The following is a 9349-nucleotide window of genomic DNA, read 5'->3' on the forward strand; positions in this document are numbered from 1 at the left end:
GGCAGGTTGTGGTGGGGGTCTCGTGGACACAGTGATGGTCTGGGGACTCGCCATGGCAGGTTGTGGTGGGGGTCTCGTGGCCACTGTGATGGCCTGGGGACTCGCAGTCCTCGGCAGAGCGATCACCATGGTCCTTCCTGGGGCCAGCGGTGTCCAAGGTGGCCTGACGAGCTGCGCCATTCGCCCGGCGCTTAGAGCTGTAGCTGTGTCACGATTACAAGTTTGAAGTTGTTGATGCGCAAATAAATAGTAATTTAACTTTAATCAAAGTTCTGTTTGGGCGTTTTAAGGCCAGTCGACAACGATGCAACTCCTTGCAACAAAACAGTTTTAAGGCCAGTCCACACTGATGCAACTGCCATTGGGGGATAATGGTTGCAAGGAGTTGCATTGGTGTGGAGTCTACTGGACTGGCAGGAATTATTAGGCAGATTGCAGGGCAGATTATGACAAATACATTGGTTATTTGATTTTTTTATTTTGATTTCCACTACTTTTGAAAAAGTTTTTTTAACATATAAATGACTGACGATTTAAGGAAATAATTGCGATTATCTCAAATAATTGCGATTAAGACGATTATGTAACAATTGTGAACGGCCAAGCAGTAGTGTTGATTTCGTCGACTAAAACGATGACGAAAAATGTTCGTCGGCTACCTTTTTTCACTGACGAAGACTAAAGAAAAACTAAAGAATAACTAAGCTACGATGACTAAAACTAAATATACTGAAATATAAAGTAGAAGGGACTAGTGGAGAAGAGATCCCTTTTAGGCTTGGTTGCACTCTATCAATAGCCGATCAACAAGCTCACGATGCGTTGTGAGCTTGTAGATCAGCTATTTTCAGAGTGCAACCAAGTGTGAAATCAGGCATTACGACGACATTAAGGCCCCCGCCAAAACACATTTTAGCCGACAAAATCAACTCTAAAATAAGACCAAAACTAGACTTTCAAATCACATTTCAGATGACAAAAATGTGATGAAAGCTAAAGTTGAATTGTATTCGAAAGACTAGGACTAAAACATAAATATATATTAAAAAAAAACTAAATCAAAATGGTTGCCGTCAAAATCAAACCACTGCCTTACCAGTGCTGCCACTCGCACCTGGAGTGGGAACCCTGGATACGATGCACACGGAAGTTGGAGTGGTGGTGGTGGTGGCGGCGGCGGCTTGAGGCCCTGCAGCTGCACTCGTTGCCGTCCTCTTTGGAGCCGCGGCGGTGCTGCCGCAGCTGCTGCTAGCGTTTCTCTGGACCGCGGCTGTGCCTCCGCTAGATGTGCAGGCGGTAGAGACCGCAACGTGGTGGAAACCAGTCGCTTTGACCTGGATACTCGGTTCCGCTTTGGGCCCTGCAACGTCCTCCAACGTGCCAGCGGGCGGCGGTCTCTCTGTGGCCGCCGGTAGGCCAGCGGGGGGCTGCGATCTCTCTGTGGCCACCGGTAGGCCACCGGGGGGCTGTGGGGTCTCTGTGGCCGCCGGTAGGCCACCGGGGGGCTGTGGTCTCTCTATGGCCGCCGGTAGGCCAGTGGGGGGCTGTGGTCTCTCTATGGCCGCCGGTAGGCCAGTGAGGGGCTGTGGTCTCTCTATTTTAGATACATTTGTCACTTGTACTTATACTTATACTTGTCACGTGCGCTCGATCGTCATACGTGTACAGTGCAACGTTGGTGTGGCATGCACGACTAACTTCAGGAGAAAAACATTTTTTTGATTTGATTGTTTGTTTTATTAATCTAAAACGAGTTAATAGCACAGGCAGACTCTTCACATATTGGAGCATGACTGAAATAAATGTCAGAGCTGAAATCATGTAAACATGTATACAGTAAATATGAAATAAATGCTTAAACATGTAGCTAGGTGTAATGTTAGAGTCCACACTCACAGAAGTGAACCTTTCAAGCCTGTTTCTCAAGTCGCTGTTTCTCTATAAGCCATATCTCCAAAACTGGTGGGTCAAAAGCTTTGATTCCCCGCTTGACAAAACGAAAATAAAAATTAAATCAATGACTTAGCCTCGGTCAGAAACGGTCACATATACATAGCCTACCGGTACAATACCAAGATAGAATATGAGTAGGGTAGCAGAAATAAGTAATACAATGTAAATAATATCTATAAAATGTGCAAGTGACTATGTGACAATACAAGTAAAATAAGTAGTAAAGACAATGCAGAATTTGGTCTTTCCTTTTTTTTGCAACTCTAGATTTTTTTATAATGGGATGAATCTAGAGTTGCAATACCCTCCATTGACTCCCCATTCATCCAATTTGGTTTGCGATCTGCTTGTCTGTAACGACGTTAAACTCACCAACATTGCAGCTGTAGTCCAAGCTTGAATTATCCTCTTTCAATCTGCCGAGCTTGTTTTTCATAAAAATCCACCGTAGACATGTTATGAGCTACTTTGTCAAGAAATTCTGTGCAGGTGATTATTGCAAGTGCTAGAGTTTGGAAGCACTCGTCGTAAGTCACTGAACGGCCCTGCGTACCACCTGTTTCGAATTTGCACATAATGCTGGAGGCAGCAGCGCGACCCGGTAACAAAAACGAGTGCTTCCAAACTGCAACACTTAGAAAAAGAATCACCTGCAGAGGATGTCTTGACAGAAAGTAGCTCATAACATGTCTACGGGGGATTTTTATGAAAAACAAGCTCGGCAGATTGAAAGAGGATAATTCAACCTTGGCGTAGAGCTGCAATGTTGGTGAGTTTAACGTCGTTTAAGAAAAACAAATTGGATGAGTGGGGAGTCAATGGAGGGTAATGCAACTCTAGATTCATCCCATTATAAAATAAATCTAGAGTTGCAAATTGCGGCTAGTCTTTCCTGGGCTTCTGAGGTACGATGTATCTAGAACTATGTTGCAGTCACAAACATATCATTCATTTCAGGTGGGGTGGGGTTCGGGTGTAACCTTGGGGGGCGTGTTTTTTTTTCTCCATGAAGCGTTATTTTTAGATGTATTTATTTATTATTATTTCATTAACAAAGATAAATAAATACACAAAAATGAGGGTCGAAAAATAACTCACTTTTCAATGAGTGTAACAGCTACTTATTAAAAACTGTCTAGGGTGCATTCAAATATGGAGATACACTATTTCTGCCAGACATGTAGCAACAGCACACAAACTAATCCAATATAACAACATATAATAAACAGAATATAACACGGGGGAATAAAGAAATGCAGCAGAGTGATGATCAAGACTGTGCACAGTGTAAAAAAAACCCAGTATGTGATTAAATATAGCAAATATAGGAGCCAAATGAATGCAAAGCAAACACTATGTGCAAAGGTATAATTAGGCATTTGTCAAAAATATGAAAGACAAGACAGACAGACAGACAGACGGGAAGAGTGCAGATTAATCCCGTTTGTTTTGTTCTTGTAGGCCTACATCATTTATTTTCGATTTCAACTCGTTTTGTATGATGTCTTTGCAGTAGTGTTGTATTATTTGTATGTCATTAAAACGTTTGGGCGAATTGAGTGCTATTAGACTGCTAAGGAGGAGGACCCCTGATGGAAACAAGCCATGATGATGGTGCTTTTTCTTCTTGGGATTCAAGCCTTTTAAGCAGAGCTTGTATTGAACTTATAGCCCTGGAACATGATTGTCATGATCATGAATATGAGGCAGCGGTGGCCGAACGGATAGCGGAGCGGTCTTGATACCGGAAGGTCGCTAGTTCGAATCAGCTGTCCGACACGTTAAAATTACCACCGCTGAAGTGCCCTTGAACAAGGCATTGAACCACTACGATGAAATGTGTTCTATGAGCAGGGCCTGGCTGGAAACAAGTTCTTGAGCTTAGCCCAGATACCCTGGGTAAATATAGTAATTCATTTCATTTCATGAATTGAACAAGGTGGACCCGCTTGTAAACAAGTGCAATGCCTTATTATTAACAGTTAACAGTTTTTGTATTGAGTTGTGCTTGCCTTGAAATGTACAGTATTTGTTAATAAATACTTCAATGAATATACCTGCCTCATGACGTGAACAATATGGATTCATAGTGAGCCTGACACAACACAACTGTTGTCTGAACTGCGTGTCTTTTGCAAACTGTTAAAGTATTGAATCAATTCACCTAAAATGCCTTTTTTTTAACAGACCACATGAACCCCAGCGTTCTCTGGCCAAGTTCACAGCGCAGGTATATATCCGACACAAATAGGAGAGTTTGTGTGTAAATGAAGAAGACAGCAGCTCACACATGTCACACACACAACACGAGCTGCTGTTCTCTTACCAGAGTCGATGACGCACAAACACTGCTGTTGATTTGTTATTGTTTTCACGTGTGATCGATCATCATGGTCAAACTTCTGCTCTGATAGTGTGGGGGGGAGCGGTGATTGGCTCCTTAAGCAAAAAAAACGCGACAGCCAGCCAACCGGGATGGTTTAAAATGGATCCACCTCCCATAGCCTGGAGGGACAGTTTGCCATGGTTACTTTGACAGACTTCAGTCAAGTGTTTTTTTTGTTTTGTTTTTTTTTCCTTACAGCACCACTTTTGATTGGATAGGGGCTGGATCCCATATCTCGGAAGGACGCAAAGTAAAGGCGAGAGTTTGATTGATTGAAATATTTTATTAACAGTTTGCAGAATTACAGGGAGATTAGAGAGAGAGGGGGGAGAGAGAGAGAGAGAGAGAGAGAGAGAGAGAGAGGGAGGGAGAGATGGACAGAGATGGGCAAAATACATTGAAAATGTATTTTGTTACAAAATACAAATACTGGGTCACAGAATGTATTTAAATACAAAATACAAATACTGGTCTGAGAAATGTATTTGAGATACAAATACGTATTTTGTATTTTGAAAATACATGAAAATACATTTTCATTAAAATGTATATAATGATAAGTAAATTCATAATTAATTGCCAAATATTAAATTAATGACCTGTCAGAATGTCTAATACATTGAAGGTTATTAAGAATGATACACTTTATATTTTAAGCAAATCAATGTGCTATAACTGTATCAAACAGGACCCACAAAGGCATGGATTGGCCATCTGATTCATCACTGTCACTCCTCTTTGACTTCTACCTCAAGAAAAATGTAGAAAGAGATTGATTGATTGATTGATTGATTGATTGATTGATTGATTAGGCCTACCACCAATTTACATTTAAACCAACAATAAAAAACAAGATAAGTAAACAAGATACTACTGACTAAGATGAATAGATTATCAATTAAAGGAGCATTCAGTGATTTGGAAAACCCCCCGGTCTTCCCCGGTAACAAGATGTGCACATGCAGTGCCGATTCTGGCCTCCAAGGGGCCCTAATCATGATTGTAGCAAGGGGGCCCCCCATGAAAAAATGGGGGGTTTTGAAACAGTTTAAAACAGTTTTAAGTAGACAAACAGAGCAGAATAAGGTATAAACATTTATTGTCTGTCTGTCTGTCTGTCTGTCTGTCTGTCTGTCTGTCTGTCTGTCTGTGTATGACAGACTGACTGGTATAAACAGCGCCCCCGGTGTAGAGGGATGGTATGACAGACTGATATAAACAGCGCCCCCAGTGGGGAGGGATGGTATGACAGACTGGTATAAACAACGCCCCCAGTGTAGAGGGATGGTATGACAGACTGGTATAAACAGCGCCCCCAGTGGGGAGGGATGGTATGACAGACTGGTATAAACAGCGCCCCCAGTGGGGAGGGATGGTATGACAGACTGGTATAAACAGTGCCCCCAGTGGGGAGGGATGGTATGACAGACTGACTGGTATAAACAGTGCCCCCAGTGGAGAGGGATGATATGACAGAGAGACTGGTATAAACAGCGTCCCCAGTGGGGAGGGATGGTATAAACAGCACCCCCAGTGTAGAGGGATGGTATAAACAGCGCCCCAAGTGGGGAGGGATGGTATGACAGACTGACTGGTATAAACAGCGCCCCCAGTGGGGAGGGATGGTATGTCAGAGAGACTGGTATAAACAGCGCTCCCAGTGGGGAGGGATGGTATGACAGAGGGATGGTATGACAGACAGGTATAAACAGTGCTCCCAGTGGGGAGGCTGTGTTGTGGCTTTAGTCACAAACTTAAGCATAGCCCCTGGAAATTATAGATACAAACACAAGGATAAAAAAAAACTCAATTGTATATATATATATATATATATATATATGTATATATATGTATATATATATATATATACACACCCCCGCCGCCCCCCCACTTTGAAAGGGGGGCGTTTCCGCGTGGTGGAAATGTCTACTACGATAGGCCTGTCCTTGATTCTGATCACTAAGGTACGCTGTTGGCGGAAGATTTCACCATTGAGCAGCGTTACACTCACTGCGCAAATAACGTAAAAAGCCCCCACGGCTCCGCCCGCCCTGTGCTCACCGTTCCTTGCCAGGCCTCAAACGGCCTGGCCAATCAGCAGCGGCTATCCCGCCTCTAGCTGCTGCTGATTGGCCAGGCCGTTTTGTGGCCGGGCATCAAGTCTGCCTGAGAGTTCCCAGATGGGAGCAGGAGGGGGGAACCCAGTGTACTCTCTGCTGCCCCATCTGGCGGAGTCAGGTTATGTGTTTTGCCCCTACAGTTTAAACCTGAGGCTGTGTAAAATGACATTAAAAAGTATTTTATGTATTTGAAATACAGAAAATACTAGATCTGAAAGTATCTAGATACAAAATACATCTCATTTCTTCCATCCCAGCAAAATACAAAATACAAAAAGGTATTTCAAATACGTATTTCAAATACATGTATTTCAAATACTGCCCATCTCTGGAGATGGATTATATTGATTGATTGATTGAAATATTTAATAACAGTTTGCAGAATTACAGTACATTTCAAGCACAAACTCAATACAAAGGCTGTTAACTGTGAGTGGACGACCCAATTAAGCATTACACTTGTTTACAAGAGGGTCCACCATGTTCAATTCATCAAAACATTTAGAGACGTACAAATTTTAGACACTTCTATATAGACAAAGAACAGAACAGGAATTCATCATAATGGAGGTAAAAAGGGAAAAGAAACATATACAGTGAGGGAAAAAGGGGGGGGGGGGGGGGCGGTGGGGGGGGGATTCACGTTCAGCTCCGTTACTTTGTTTGTTTGCCTTGGAGGAGCTGCGTTGGGTCCCCAAGTCGGCTCCGTGGCCGTACCTTGAGTTGGCTGTGTGGCCGTGACCGTCTCTTGTGTTGTCCTTGCGTTGGGTCCCCAAGTCGGCTCTGTGGCCGTACCTTGAGTTGGCTGTGTGGCCGTGACCGTCTCTTGTGTTGTCCTTGCGTCCGTGTTTGAGGGATTCAGATTTTACGGGGGCCAGTTTCGAATTGCAGCCATCCGTAGGTGCCCTTTGAGAGCGGTTTTGAATTAGTCAAGGGAGTCTTAATGACTGTTGGTAGGGCGTTCCACATTTTGGTGGCATAGTAGCGAAAATAATTTAGTCCCTTGTTTGTGCCGAATCTGGGTTGTACATGGTTCGTTGCACTCCCTCTGGTGTTGTGGGTGTGGACTTCGTTAACATTAAGATATAGATATAGATATAGATAGTAACATATAGTACCCAAATGTCGGCTTGTTTGCCGACATTTGGGTTGTTTCTAAAAAATAAAAAAGGAAAATTGCAGGCTATTTTAGATACATTTGTCACTTGTACTTATACTTGTCACGTGCGCTCGATCGTCATACGTGTACAGTGCAACGTTGGTGTGGCATGCACGACTAACTTCAGGAGGAGAAAAACTTTTTTTTTGTGGTTTGTTTGATTGTTTGTTTTATTAATCCAAAACGAGTTAATAGCACAGGCAGACTCTTCACATACTGGAGCATGACTGAAATAAATGTCAGAGCTGAAATCATGTAAACATGTACAGTAAATATGAAATAAATGCTAAAGTCACTGAACGGCCCTGCGTACCACCTGTTTCGAATTTGCACATAATGCTGGAGGCAGCAGCGCTACCCGGTAACAAAAACGAGTGCTTCCAAACTGCAACACTTAGAAAAATAATCACCTGCAGAGGATGTCTTGACAGAAAGTAGCTTATAACATGTCTACGGGGGATTTTTATGAAAAACAAGCTCGGCAGATTGAAAGAAGATAATTCAAGCTTGGCCTAGAGCTGCAATGTTGGTGAGTTTAACGTCGTTTAAGAAAACCAAATTGGATGAGTGGGGAGTCAATGGAGGGTATGGAGGGAAAAAAAGGGGGGGGGGGGGGGGGGGATTCACGTTCAGCTCCGTTACTTTGTTTGTTTGCCTTGGAGGAGCTGCGTTGGGTCCCCAAGTCGGCTCCGTGGCCGTACCTTGAGTTGGCTGTGTGGCCGTGACCGTCTCTTGTGTTGTCCTTGCGTTGGGTCCCCAAGTCGGCTCCGTGGCCGTACCTTGAGTTGGCTGTGTAGCCGTGACCGTCTCTTGTGTTGTCCTTGCGTTGGGTCCCCAAGTCGGCTCCGTGGCCGTACCTTGAGTTGGCTGTGTGGCCACGACCGTCTCTTGTGTTGTCCTTGCGTCCGTGTTTGAGGGATTCAGATTTTACGGGGGCCAGTTTCGAATTGCAGCCATCCGTAGGTGCCCTTTGAGAGCGGTTTTGAATTAGTCAAGGGATTCACATGTCTTAATGACTGTTGGTAGGGCGTTCTACATTTTGGTGGCATAGTAGCGAAAATAATTTAGTCCCTTGTTTGTGCCGAATCTGGGTTGTACATGGTTCGTTGCACTCCCTCTGGTGTTGTGGGTGTGGACTTCGTTAACATTAAGATATAGATATAGATATAGTAACATATAGTACATTGTGGGTTGTATATTCAGATGGCAGGTAGCCTATGTGACATTGAAAAGGACAAATCAAACATATGGGAAACTTTATTAGAACAGGAAAAAACTAGAAAAAGTGCCCTTCTGGGCACAGGTCTCCACCAGGAGGATAGGAGTGTGTGTGTGATGTTTGGCAATTTTTTTAGGAGCAATATAAACGTGTGTGTGTGTGATGCGGCTTGACCTGTTGTAGCGCCACCATGAGGCTGATTTGAAAACTGTCAAGTGGCATTTCTTCCAAAGCCTAGTGGGAATATGCATGCACAGTTTCACCACAATCGGACGCTGCGTTGAGTAGTTGTGGCGATTTGTACAAAGCGGGTACAAAGCGGGCTACTCCTGAAATGTTTAGAAGCCAATCGTAGCCAATGAGGGTGGATTATGAGAAATCAAACAAACCTGTCTTGATCACATGACTATGAAGAGCATGTGTACCGATTTGCGTGAAATTTGGATAAAATCTGAAGGAGTAATATTAGAAAATGTGTTTTACATATGTCGGCCTCCTGGTGGCGCTATAAA

The sequence above is a fragment of the Electrona antarctica genome (assembly GCF_951216825.1).
Source record: "Electrona antarctica genome assembly, chromosome: 7".
NCBI lineage: Eukaryota > Metazoa > Chordata > Actinopteri > Myctophiformes > Myctophidae > Electrona > Electrona antarctica.